Raw genomic sequence first — 14,848 nt, forward strand, 5'->3', positions numbered from 1 at the left:
GATCAACCTTTTCTCAGGGTTATATATTACCCTGTCAATTATTGTAAAAGCTATAGAAATTGCTATAAAACATGTCCAATTTTGTGAACACTCAATCACTACAATAAAAATAGAAAATATAATAAAACTAAATACGATGTTGTGACATTTTTAATAATGAGAATATGAAATGTTACAACATAATTTCATTTTCTTGGTAATTTAACCCCTGGGTTTCTGCTGTGTTCCCTAGGTTTCAGCTATGTTCCTCATTACTTCTTTGGTGTTTCTATACTTACCCTGTCCAATGTCTTCCTAGGCGAGTTTCATTTGCATCCTTACTTGTGTAGGATGGCTCCTAGACAGATCTGCCTGTATCATTCAGAGGACAGAACTCAATCACTCTTGTCATTACTAAAGCCAGCTTGTCAACCGGAAGCCAATTGGTGTTTTGTAATGGAAAAAGTAAAGAACATTTGCTTCTGCCTCTATAAACTAACTACACTAAAGCCCCAAGTTGGTCCTTTTATGTACAAGGCTACTCTAGCTAGGCTCATATATTACTAGGCTCATAAAAATGTAAAGTATCCTTTACATTTTTAATATGTCCATGAAACATATATTTTTGTGAAATGTCACTTCAGAATACAACTTGAGTTTTATGGTGGTGTGGCCTCAGGAAGACAAATTTCATAATGGTTTGCTAAGGGCCCCTGAGAATTTTAAGTTCATGCAACTCCTCAGTTTCAGGGAACGTATGTTCAAAAAAAAAGAATGAATAGCAGAGAGTGTTGCTTACTCCCTTCTGAAAAAGCAATCAATGCCTAGAACTATGAGTGTATTTTACATCTGTTCACTCTGCAAGCCATAGAAAACTAGTTTGGCAGGAAGAAATAAGGTGAAAGTAGAATTAGACCAATTACTCAGATATTAATGGTGCTTGTCATTTCATTTGAGTTCCTCTAGGCACTTTCCAGTGCTTCATAATCCTCCTGGGTAAAAGAGTCTATCACATAAATTAAAAAATCCAAATGCTCAGTAGGCTGAGGTGTGAAAGCATACCTACAAGGTGAGGATTATTTAGTATGGGAAAATTAAGTCTGAAAAGAGAAAAAAAATGATTTCTGTAAAATCCTGAAAGTAAGAGAATGTGACATTGCTTTTGAAATTGTATATCTCTTTAAATATGTGAATATATTTTCCTCATAAAAATTAAAACACAAAAAAAAGAATAAAAAGGGAAAATCTCACTTCCCCAGTTTCCTCAGTTCCCCTCTCTTCCCCATAGAAATGTTTCCCTCAACTTATTTTCCATGAGTTTATGTGTAGAATCATTTGCATACATACAAACACTTATGGCTTTTATTCTGTAGCTTGCTTTACCTGGTGATTTTTCTATGTTACTTGTAAGATTTGGTTTATTCTTTATAACTGCTGTGGTATATATACAATAATGCATTTATTCCCACTTCTATCGAGGCACATCTAGGTTTCAAAGCTTGCTACTATAAATAATTATATATTGGGCAGCTGGCTTCTATTCTTGGTTCTTTTAATCCTAACTGATACACTCTGCTTTTTACAGACATCTTTAATCCGTTGTCTTCTGTTGTGATCTCTAATGTATTTACAGTTCTTTTTGACATCATGTTTTATGTTTTTTTCTTTTATACGTGTATACACATAATTTCATACAGAAGTGTGGTGAGTACATTCTTTAATTGAAATAATAGTGTCTGGATTCACACGTGCATCCTTGCCTTGCTCCTGAGCTTAGATGAAAAGGTTTCAATTTTTTTATCATTGATTAGATGTTAGCTGTGGGTTTGTCATATATGGCCTTTATTATGTTGAGGTACATTTCTTCTATACCCAGTTTGTTGAGTATTTTGAAAGGGTGTTGAATTTTGTCAGATGTTTTTTCTACATGTATTGGGATGATCATGTGATTTTTATCCTTCATCTTGTTAATGTAGTGTGTCACATTTATTGATTTGTGTATATTGAAGCATCCTTGCATTACCAGGGATAAATTCCACTTGATCATGCTGTATGATCATTTTGATGTGCTTTTGAATTTAGTTTGCTAGTATTTTGCTGAGGAGTTTTTCATTTATAATCATAAAGAAGGTTGGTGTGTAGTTGTTTTTGTTTTTTGTTTGTTTTTTCATTCCATGTCCTTATTTGGCTTTGGTATCAGGGTAATGCTCGCCTCATAAAATGAGTTTGACATTGTTCCCTCCTTTTCAGTTTTTGGAAAAGTTTGAGGATTGGTGTTAATCCTTCTTCAAATGTTGGGTAGAATTAACTGGTATAACCACCTGTTCTTGGAATTTCCTTTATTGGAATGTTTTTGATTACAGACTCAGTTTCAATATACTTACTTGTTATTGGTGTGTTAAGATTTTCTACTACTTCATGATTCAGGCATGGTATGTCCTATGTATAAAGAATTTTCCATTTTTTCTAGATTATCCAATTTGTTGGTGTATAATTATTCATAGCAGTCTCTTATGATTGTTTTTATTTTTGTGGAGTCAGTTGTAATGTCCTTTCATTTCTGATTTTATTAATTTGAGTTTTTGTTCTTTTCTTAATCTAGCTAAAATTTTGTTAATTTTGTTAATATTCAGAAAACCAACTCTTGGTTTTATTGATCTTTTCTATTGTTATCCTGGTCTCTATTTCATTTATAGAGAATCTTTAATTCTTTAATTTTTATTATTTCTTTCTACTAACTTTGGGCTCAGTTTGTTCTTTTAGTTTAAAGTTAGGTTTTTTATTTGAGCTATTTCTTATTTTTTAATATATTTGTTTATTGCTGTAAACTTCCTTCTTAGTATTGCTTTTATTGTATCTCATATGTTGTGGCAAGTTGTGTTTTCATTTTCATTTTTGTAAAGATATTTTCTATTTTTTCTTTAGATTTCATCTTTGACTCATTGATTGCTTAGGAGTATGTTGTTTAATTTCCACATATTTGACGGTTTTCCTATGAAAGGACAGTTTTTAAACAGGCCGTAACCCTCAGATTGTAATAAAGAGTTATAACAATTATGCATATCTATGCACCAAAGTGAGACAGCCACCTTTACAAAACAAACTATAAGAGGTGCATGGACACATAGGTAAATATACACTAATAACTAGAAATTTAATCCAGTTAAGACATAGACAAGATATAACAAGTAGACTAGAAAACATGGGGGTAGGGGAGAGTAATGAAAGGCCAAAGCAACATAAACAATATGGTAGATCTTATGGGTATATATCAAAATTTTCACCCTGATAATAGAGGAAGTAGTTTCTTCATCAGAACACATGGCAAATTTAGAAATATTTGTCATGTATTAGCTTATAATGTAAATATCAATAAGTCCCATAAAGTAGAATTATTAAAAGAACACTTTCTGAACACAATGCAATAAGATAATAAAGAACATAAATAATAGATAATTCCATGGTGAATGGGATGGGGAATTCCTATTAAGCACCTCCTGTGTGAAGGGAGAAATACAAATCAAAATCCCCAAATTTCTAAAAAATAATGACATTTAAAATACTACATATTAAAATCTATGGTGCATATTTACACAGGTGATTAGAGGTTAAATACCTTAACAATAAAGATGAAAAAATGAAAAAAATTTAATTAAAATCTCAGGTCAAAAACCTGGAAATAGAACCACAAATAAGCCAAATGAAAGCACAAGTAATGAAATAATACCAAGAAGAGCAGAAGTAAATAATACAGTGAAGAGAAAAACAGTAGATTTAAATAATATATTAAAATTCTGCTTTTAAAAAATAATTATCAAGATAAACTACTAACTAACCTAATCCAAGGGAAAAAAAAGAGGGGTGGGGGAGAAATTGCAAATATGAGAAAAAGCAATGGGGGAAAGAAGTATTGAAATAAATAATGTAAAGATGTCACAACAGACTACTTGCAGACTTCTGTGTAATAAATTTGGAAACCTATATAAAATGGATGATGTTCCTAGATAAACTTAATTTAATAAAATTGACCCCATTAGAGAAAAAAATTAATAGATCTGAGATGAAAAATTGTATGATAACCTCCATAGATGCTGTAAATCTCTCAGTAAAATACAATCCATGCTTAGTTGTAATGTATTAACTTTTTAGTTTATTTCTGGATTTGTTTTGCTTTTATTAGTAAGTTAAGGACTTTTATCCTCATATAATTTTTTTCTCTTGTAAATATGTTAGGTTTAGAATCAAGGTTTTGATTGTCTCATAGAATGAATTTGGAAATAACTCACATTCTCTAATCTGTGGAAGATTTTTTGGGTAAGATTTTCATTTTTTCTCTCATGAATGTTTAGAGGAATTTCTTTGTTGGTACACTGTGTCTTAAAAGTTTTTTGTTGAAAGGTTTTAAAATACATATTAGTCCTGAAATGTAAGGCTGTTTTAACATTTAAGATAATGTAATTCACTACATTAATGGGATAAAGGAGGAAAAAAACATATGACCAATAGATAGAGAAACTTATTTTACAAAATTCAGCATTCATCAGGATGAACTCCAGGAACCAGTTAATAGGTTGCAGAACCCCTTTACCCCACACCAACATTCATACAGGTATAGACACAGACACATACACAGACAACAAAACACATGCACACACATACACACACACACTACCCTTCCTATTTGTAATTATTAGGAATTTAGCCCATGATTGTTATTGTTTTTTACAATAAGCATCCAAATGAATGAATCTTACCAATAAGTTTATAGGTTTCTTTGCTCACTACTGTTTCTTCTACCTCTTGCACTCATTTTTTATTTTGCTATAGTATACTCAAAAAACTATTATAGCAAATATCTGCTGGTATTACACTTTGATTACTTCCTGTCCCTAACATTATTTTTTCTTTATACAGAAAATTTCATTTTGAAACCTGTATGTACCTACATTACATCTGGCACTTTATAGTGAGGCTTTCTCCTTTTGACATCAGGTGGTTTCCTCCTAAATTAGCTGAAGCTTGTAGGTCTTAAATGTAAAACAGGCTGATGCAACATTATTATAATTCAGCCATTTTGATATAATTACAAAGGTGATATTTGAAATGTAAGAATGTGATTGTTTTTTTCTGAACACCTTTTAATATCTTTATTAGTGAAGTCTCGCCTTAGTTGCCAATAACTAGAACCACACTCAGCAAGCCCCTAAAAAGCATTTCATGCTTCTGCTTTTAATCATCACAGGAACTACTATAATGCTGTTCCTCCTTCAATCAGAAAACATATTACTCAGTTTCTCAGCACCCTATTCACCCAGCCAGCTATAAAAATTATCAACAACCTTCTCCATCATTGGCTTTCTTCATAGTCTGCCTGGAGCAGAGTGAAGCCGTGGCCATATTTTTTTCCTTTTGATTCAAGGACCTTATTTATCCTTTCATCAGAACTAAATGTAGGATGGTCAGTTAGGAGTCAACATTATAGTTTGCTTCTGTTTTTTCCTCTTCCTTAGTTAAGTCTGTTTGTGCTGTGTTTAAAGGCCAATTCACTTAAAGAATAATGCTCTTCATCCCATCTTTGGAAGTGGTATTATCACTTAATGAGGCTAACAGAGGAGGAAGAGAAAAGGCCAGAGGCAGAATTTAAGGAGATAATAGCTAAGAGTTTTCCAAAACTAATTAAAGATACTGATAAAAGAAAACAACTTAAGAGGCCTTAAAAATCCCAAGAAAGAGAAATAAAAATAAATTGAACACTCAGTACATCTTAATGAAAGTACAGATCACTAAAGATAAGAAAATGTAGGAAACCTCCAAACAAAAAAACATATTCATGAAAAGGACAACCATTGAATTAACAGTTGACTTCTCAATGACAGTGATGGAAGCCAGAAGCCAGTAGAATAATATTCTCAATGGGCCAAAATAAACTAATGCACAGCCTAGAAGAATATATACTCAATGAAAATATTTTTTGCAACTGAAGGAGAAACACAAACTGAGTGGATGGTAAAAGAAATTAATGTGTTCTGCATTTTTCATATGATCTACAAGGAGGGAAGATATATTCATCCCCTTTAGAATTGAATAAGTTAAATATGCACACAATAATTTCTAGAGAAACCACTAAAAGAATAGAAATGGAGTGTATATCATTTAAACTAATGGAAAGAATAACATAGCAACAAGAAAAAATCAGTTTCAAAGGAAGTAAGAAAGGAAAAATGAAACAAAATTAGCTGAAACAGGACAAAATAAATGTCATATATAAGCCCAATATGCACTAAATGTAAATTAGATATACATTAAATGTAAATGGACTAAGTGTTCCTGTTAAAAGACTAAATTTCTTAGAATGTATTAAAAAGTTCAACTATATTGAGTTTATAACAGGCACATTCTTAAAACGTAAGTATATAAAAAGGTTAAAGTAAAAGGGTAGAATAGATTATATCATGCAAATACTAATCAAAAGAGTTAATACAGTGATACACTGCTACCAAAAATAATCTATAAAGGGACAAAAATTACCTAAAGATAGAGTTACTATAACAAAAGTCTTGCTTCCACCAGGAAAGTAACACTAGGGTGTTATGTAACACTTGATTACATAGCCTCAAAGTATATAATGCAAAAATTTACAGAACAACAGTGTGTGGAAGAAATCCACATTCATTATAGGGCATTATAGCACATCTCTCTAAATTGATAGGTTAAACAAATCATGAAGAACATAGAAGATTTGTATAGCACGATTAACAAACTTGACCTAATAGACATCTATGGAACACTATATGCAACTAATAAAGAGTACAGCCTTTGAAAGCATACACAAAATTGATCATATAGTGAGCTGCAATGCATGTTTCAAATATTAAAGGACTTTTCTCATACAGAGCATGTTCTCTGATCTCAATGCAATTGAGCTAAAAATAAATAGCAAAAGGATAGCTAGAAAGACTTCTTATGTTTGGAAATTAAAAAAAAAAAATCTAAATCCACATGTAAAATAAGAAATTACAGTGGAAACCAGGGAGTATTTTGAACTGAATGAAAACAAAGTATTTTATATTGGAATTTAAAAGGAAAATTTTCACCTTAAGTGTATACATTACAGAAGAATAAATATTGGTTGCAAAGTTATAATCTATGGATACATGTTTAAAATTAGATAAATGCCATCAAACTTACACCAAATAAAGTAGATGGAAGGGAATAATAAAATTAAGATAAGTATTTAATGAAAAGGAAAATAATAATTCAATAGAGAAGATCAGTATGATCAGAATTTGGTCTTCAAAATGACTAATAAAATTTACAAAATGTCAGTTATTGACAAAAAAATTGTTAAAGCAAAATAACAATTATATGGAATAAAAACTGGGACGTAATCACAGATGTTACATTTAAAAACTTATATATTTAGAATCAACAATAGATCACAAGGCATACAAAGAAATAAGGAAAAATGGCCCACAGGGAAACAGTAGAATACACATTCTTCTTAAGTGCCCATGGATCATTCTCCAGGGTAGACCACATGGTAGGCCACAAAATAAATGTTAAAATTTAAGAGGATTGAAATCATACCAAACATTTTATCTGACCACAGTGGAATGAAGTGGAAATCAGTAGCAGAAGGGAAACTGGCCAGTCTACAAATATGTGGACTTGAAACAAAACACTCTTTAATAACCAGTGGGTCAAAGAAGAAATCAAAAGGGAAATTCAAAAACATCTTGAGAGAAATTAAAATGAAAACACAACGTAGCAAGACTTACGGCATGCAGCAAAAGCAGTACTGAGGGAGGTTATAGTGGAAAAGGCTTACATTAAAAATAAGAAAGTTCTCAAATCAACAACATAACTTTACACTTGGGAACTAGAAAAAGAACTAACTAAACCCAAAATTTAGCAAGAGGAAAGAAATAATAAAGATTAGAGCAGAAATAAATGAAATAGATAATTGTAAAACAGATAAAAATAAAACTAAGCATTCAGTTTTTGAAAAGATAAACATAATTGACAAACCTTTAGTTAGATTAATTAATGAGAGAAGACTCATATAGCTAAATTCAGAAATGAAAGATGGAACGTTACAACTGATGAACCACAAATTAAAAAAAAGGATTACAGGAGACTACTATGAACAATAATATGCTGACAAATTGATAACCTAGAAAAAAATGGAAACTTTTCCAGAAAAAATACAATCTACCAGGAATAATAAATCATGAAGAAATAAAAAACAAACTCTGTTCTGAAGAGGGCTATAACTAGTGAGTGTATGAATCATTAATCAAAAACCTCCCAACAAATAGAAGCCCAGGACCAGATGGCTTCACTGGAGAATTTAATCAAACATTTAAATAACTAACACCAATCCTTCTCAAACTCTTCAGCAAAATTGAAGAGGAGGAAACACTTCCAAACTGATTGTATGAGGCCAACTTTACAATGATATCAAAGCCAGACAAAAATACTATAAGAAAGAAAAACTATAGGCCAATATACCTGATGAATATTGATGAAAAAAATTCTCAGCAAAATACTGGCAAATCGAATTCAAGATTACATTAAAAGAATTATACACCATGACCAAGTAGAATCTATTTTTAGAATGCGTGGTTGGTTCAGCATACAAAAATTAATCAATGTAATAGAATGAAAGACAGAACCAATATGAATGTCTCAGTTGATGCAGAAAAAGCATTATACAAATTTAAGACCTTTTCATTATCAAAAGGCTCAACCAACTAGGAGTAGAAGTGCAAACTACCTCAACATAATAATGACCATATGTAAGAAGCGTATAGCTAACGTCATAATCAGTGGTTAAAAGTTTAAAGCTCTTTTCCTTAGATAAAGAACAAGGCAGGGATGCCCACTCTCACCACTTGTACTTAACATAGTATTGGAAATCCTAGCCAGAGCATTTAGGCAAGAAAAACAAAGAAAGCATCCACATTGGAAGAGAAGAAGTACAGTTATCTTTGTTTGCAGGTGACATGATTTTATATATAGAAAAACCCAAAGAATCTACAAAAACCCCTGTTAGTACTAATAAACAAATTAATCAAATTGCAGGATATGAAACAACTCAAAAATTAGTTGCATTTCTATACACTAACAATTAACCACTCAAGAAAGAAATTAAGAAAATCATCATATTCAGAATAGAATAAAATGGAATAAAATACCTGGGAATAAACTTAACCAAGAAAGTGAAAGACTTGTATAACTGAAAATAAAACATTGCTTAAAGAAATTAAAGAAAATAAAAACAAATGGTGAGCTATCCTGTGTTCATAGATTGGAGGACTTGATATCCTTAAAATGTCCGTACCACCCAAAGCAATCTACACATTAAATGTAATCCCTATCAAAATTCCACTAGCATTTTTTTTATTTTTCAGAAACAGAAAATTCCATCCTAAAACTCATATGAAATCTCAAGGCACCTGGAATAGTCAGAACAGTCTTGAAAAAAAAGAACAAGTTTGGAGGCTTCACAATTCATGGTTTCAAACCATTCTACAAAGCTACAGTAATCAAATCAATGTGGTACTTTCATAAAGACAGAGTTATAGACCAATGGAACAGAACAGAGAGACCAGAATAAACCCTCTTGTATATGGTTGAATGGTCTTGTACCAGGGTGCCAAGACCACATAATGAAGATACTGTTCTTTGCCCAAAAATTTATGCTGGGAAAACTGGATATCCACATGAAAAAAAATGATTTTGGATTCTTATACCATATGCAAAAATTAACTCAAAATGGATTAAAGACCTAAATAAGGCTTAAAAGTATAAAACTTTATAAGAAACAATAGGGGAAAATCTTCATGACATTGGATATGAATATGATTTCTTGGGTATGACACAAAAAGCATAGGCAACAATAACAAAAATAGATAAATGGGACTTCATCAAACTTAAGAGCTTCTGCACATTAATGTGAATAATTGACAGAGTGAGAAGCAACTTATGGAATGAGAAATGGGAGCAATAATCCATTTGTCTATCACTAGTAGACTAGACAAATAAATAATAGTGTATTCATGTACTATAATACTCGACAGGAAAGAAAATGGGTAACTACTGTTACCTACAACAATGAGAATATATTTCCAAGATATAATATTGGGCAAGCAGGTCACCAAAAATATATACAGTATTATTCCATTTATATAAATTTCAGGAACTAAAAATACTAAACTGTAGTTTTTAGGAATGAATGGATATATGGTAAATTATAAAGAAAGCAAAACATGATAATTATATGAATGAAGGTATTGGTTGCCTCTCCAAGGAGGGACAGGGAAAGGATATTGGGAGGGAGCTTTCTAGTGTACCAGAAATATTTTATTTCTTGATTCAGATGGTGGTAACATAGGCATTTGCTTTTTAATAACTTTTAAGCTGTACATGTTTTTAATTCACTTTTGTGTATATTACATTAATTGATTTTTTGCAAAAGGAAAAAAAAAGAATTGAAAATTCTTTTTCTGAATTGCCTATCTCCTTTAGAGTCATTTGTTCTTTGTGTTTATTTTTGTCCTTTTTATGGTGTTGGTTTTTGTCATGGTCTAATGAATGTGTTCATTCATATTTATACATGAATATCTAGATTCAGTTATTTAGGTAGCCACCGTAAGTTTTCTCTGCACTTGTGTAGAATTCATTTCCGCAAAAGACTTCTTTTTGAATGGGATGACTGATCACAAGGTTTATGTAAGTAGATACTGTATTTAGTATCTCATATTGGTAATCTCTTCCTTCTCCTTCCCCTTCCTCTTCCCCTTCTTACCCCCTCTTCCTCCCTATCTACACCCTCTTTCTCTGCAGCCTCTCCTCCTCCTCTTTCTCTTTTTTCCTCTCTACTCCTCTGTCATCTGGCTTCCATGACAGTACACTCTCCTGCTTTTCTTTCTTCTTCTCTCTCCATTCTTTTCTTCCCTTTTTATTTGTTTTGCCTCTTATTGTCACTGGGGTAATAGATTTACCGATTTTTAACCTTGACTCTGTTCTTCATTCAATCTTCACAAATTCAATTAAGATCTAAAAACAGTTGGACTCCAAAATTTTTATCTCTAGCTGCAATTTCAGTTCTTCACTCTGGGTAACCAGAGGACAAATGCCCTGAGCCTATTTGTTGACCATTTATTTAAACATTTATTGAGCATAGATTAGGTTCTAGGTACTGTGTAAGCGCTATTTGAGAAGACAAAGATTTAAGCCAGTAAGTTCAATCAAGTGCTGTATGTTCTAAGTTATTGCTTTGTGTTGCAGTAGACTACAAAGGAGATAGGGGTTCCTGCTGGGCAGGTGAGAAGTCAGGAAGACTTATAAAGTTATGCATGATCTGAGTCTTGAAAGTTGAGTGTTAATACAAAAAAAAAAAAAAGAAAACAATGGAAAAGTGAACAAAGAAAATAGACAGGGAAAACGTCAGATGAGCAAACCTGAATGCCCATAAAATATGTGAAAATCTTTTGAATGAATTACTGAGCGAGGCAGTAATTAATTAAAGCAACAATATCATGCAAAACCCCTCTGATGGGCAAGTATTAAAGAGTGATGAGCCAGATATATTCAGTTTGTCCCATCTGAATGCATTCTCTTTCTTGCTTCATGAAGCTGATCTGTATGGACTACAACAATAGGTCTCCTTGTCCTACATCTTCTGGTTGGATTTAGCAGAATAGCAGAGAGTGGGAGGAGAATAATGTCAGATAAGTTATTCTCTTGATTCCCTCCCTGTAGGATTGCCTCTGGATGGTCTCATCACTTGAAAAAGAGGTCAAAACTCCTCTCAAGATAGGCTTCTCTATTTTTTTTTCCTTCTGGTTTCCTATTACTACTTTCTTCCCTTACCTGTCTGGGATCTAAGGATGGTAGCATTCCTGGGATAGTGCACTGTCCCTTTAATTTAAGTGTGTCCTTTGCTTTTTTCTGGGTCCTTAACTGAGAGAGTAATTGGTACTAGAAATGAATCCAGCAAACACTCCCAAAATAAGATTCTGGAATTGAATTATTCTCATATTTGAGGAAATGGTACCTGGGTAATCATTGCTGTTCAGTGGTACCACATATATGCAAATCATCTCTAGTACCTTATATGGATAACATAGATGACAGCTAAAATTTTCACTTATAGATCAGAGTATAACCACATTTATATCACACCACGAATATTCATCTAGGTGATGGGATTTTATGTGTTCCCTGTGTTTGGAGACACACATTTTTCATCTGTATGAAGGACAAGAACACGTAATAGGTTTATTATTATTAAAATAATATTAAAATTTTTTTTGTTTTAATTTCTAATATGGTAAATATAAATAGATAAGCACAAGCTTTGCCTAAGCCCACATAAGCAAAAGCTTTTTAAGGTTCTCAGTAATTTTAAAGAATGGTAAGGCTTCTTGAGACCAAAAAGTTTAAAAACCACGGCTGCAAGAAAAATATTTCAGAAAGTGAAACCCAAGGACTTCTGTTTTTTTTTTTTTGGAGTAGTAATGTTTATAGCATGTTCATGTTTTCTACATATTTTTCTGATATAAACTAATCTGTTGATATCTTCCAAGTGATAATAAATTATTCTCAAAGTTTCTCTCATCAAAAGCAGTGATATTATTTCAATATATAATGCTTTGTAGTTTTTTTTTTTTTTTTTTTTTTTTTTGCGGTACACGGGCCTCTCACTGTTGTGGCCTCTCCCGTTGCGGAGCACAGGCTCCGGATGCGCAGGCTCAGCGGCCATGGCTCACGGGCCCAGCCGCTCCACAGCATGTGGGATCTTCCCGGACCGGGGCATGAACCCCTGCCCCCTGCATCAGCAGGCGGACTCTCAACCACTGCACCACCAGGGAAACCCTGCTTTGTATTTTTAAGTATGTCAAACTGATCAAAACCACTGGTGAGAATCCCTATTTATCAAAGAATGTTAGAGTTTGGAATGTTAGAGTTGTTAGAAATCATCTAGTCCAGTGATCGTTAAACATTGTCTACAGACCCGTGCTTAAATTATTCTAGGAGCCTGCATCTTAGAGATTCTTGGGTCTTAACCCTGGGGATTTTGATTCAGTAGGTTACAGGGGTGGGATGTGGGTCAGAAACCTGTAATTTACAAAAGTTCTCCCAAATTATTTTGATGCCTAGCCAGGTTTGAAATTAGTAATCTGGTCCAACCCTGTTATTTCCAAGGCAGGCTTTGGAAAACTATTGCTGGTAGGCCAAATCCAACCCAGCACCTGTTTTTGTAAATAAAATTTTATTGAAACACAGCCATGCCTGTTTGCTTAGGCATTGTCTATTAGTGCTTCTGTACCAAAACAGCTGAGTTGAGTAGTTACAACAGAGACTTTATGGTCCACAAAACATTATGTATTCAGTATCTGGTGCTTTATGGAAAAAGTGTGCTGACCTCTGTGATAGAAGAAAAACAATAAATTTAGAAGTTATAAAGACTTTCATTTGGTAGTTTGTAGCAGAATTCAGATTAGAAGTCATGTCCTTTAATACTTGGTCTGATGCACTTTTCATTATACCTCATAGGTTTTTCAACACAAAAAACATGTTAAAGATAATAATTTGTGCTAATGGTAAATTTTTGATACAATTATGTTAAATAGTAAACTGCCATAGTGCATTCAAATTGTAGTCTGATTTGGAAGAATTGGGTTTGAAGTCACCATTTTCCAGACTAAACTTGTTATAGTGAGGCAAAAGGGTCAAAAGATATTTTGCTTCCAGCCTTATAGCCATGACTCAAGTGGTCCATGACTCAAGTTTTCTTTTTAACTGCTAATTTAAAGGACAGATAATTGCTCTCATTTATTTTTTGCTATTATATGTCAAGTACTAGAAATTTTGTATACATAATCACAATGATTTTCAAATTTCCTCTTGAATTCCTCCTCTACCCAGAAGGTTTCAAGAGCAGCTCTGCCTTTATCTGTTGTATAAGGTGGGCTTCCCCATAGAGCTTTAGTTTGAAGAAAAGTTTCTGGGGCTAAAAATAAATACTTGCAAATCACTGCCTTATCTCATTTGCTGATCATAACTTCCGCATGAACTTAGTATTATGTTAATTTTAGAGATGAGGAAATCGTTAGCTGTGACCTTGAGTCTCAAACAAAAATGGAATTTGAACTGTTAGACTCGAAAGGATGTGTTCGTACTGATACGTACTGCCAAACTGAGGGAATGCAGTTCTATCGAAATCTTATGAGTTGCCATAGATTAGATGATTGAAGGAAGATATTGATCTTCTCAAGAATAAGATGAAAAATGAAGAAATGGAAAGCTTTGCTTTGATAGCTCATCATCATATTTACAAATCTCTCTTTGTTGATGAATCTAACTAAGGTAATTTTAATTCATTTTTCCTGTTGGTCATCATCTCTTTGTTTCTCTGAGTGAGACAAAGGAGGTGAGGTCTCAGGCTCTACCTGCCTGAGAAAAAGGCAACTGCAGTACAGTTATGCAGTTTGGTAGATTGCCTTTAGAAAGAGTAGTTCAGCTTTGTCACACATTTCTAGAAGCCAAGATTCAATTTTGGGGGGTTTGACCAGGTAACTGTCAGTTGAACTTGTCTGGTATAAGGAGTTTCTGCTTGCTGGAAGGCCCAAGTTTAAATCCGTTTCTTTTTGCTTTGCCTTTTAAAGACATGGACCAACAGCTGTCATCCAAATCATCTCACTTAACCCAGTAGTGTATCTTGACATAGTTATTTCTGTTCCATAAAGATTCTGTTACTCTCTTGGTCACAAAGGTAATAAAACAAAAGAGTGTATGACTCTTTTAAAATTCAGTCTCATTACTTGGAAAACAGCACCTTCATATTTAAAAGATGGAAGCC

The sequence above is a fragment of the Leucopleurus acutus genome (genome assembly GCF_964270905.1).
Source record: "Leucopleurus acutus genome assembly, chromosome: X".
NCBI classification, from domain to species: domain Eukaryota; kingdom Metazoa; phylum Chordata; class Mammalia; order Artiodactyla; family Delphinidae; genus Leucopleurus; species Leucopleurus acutus.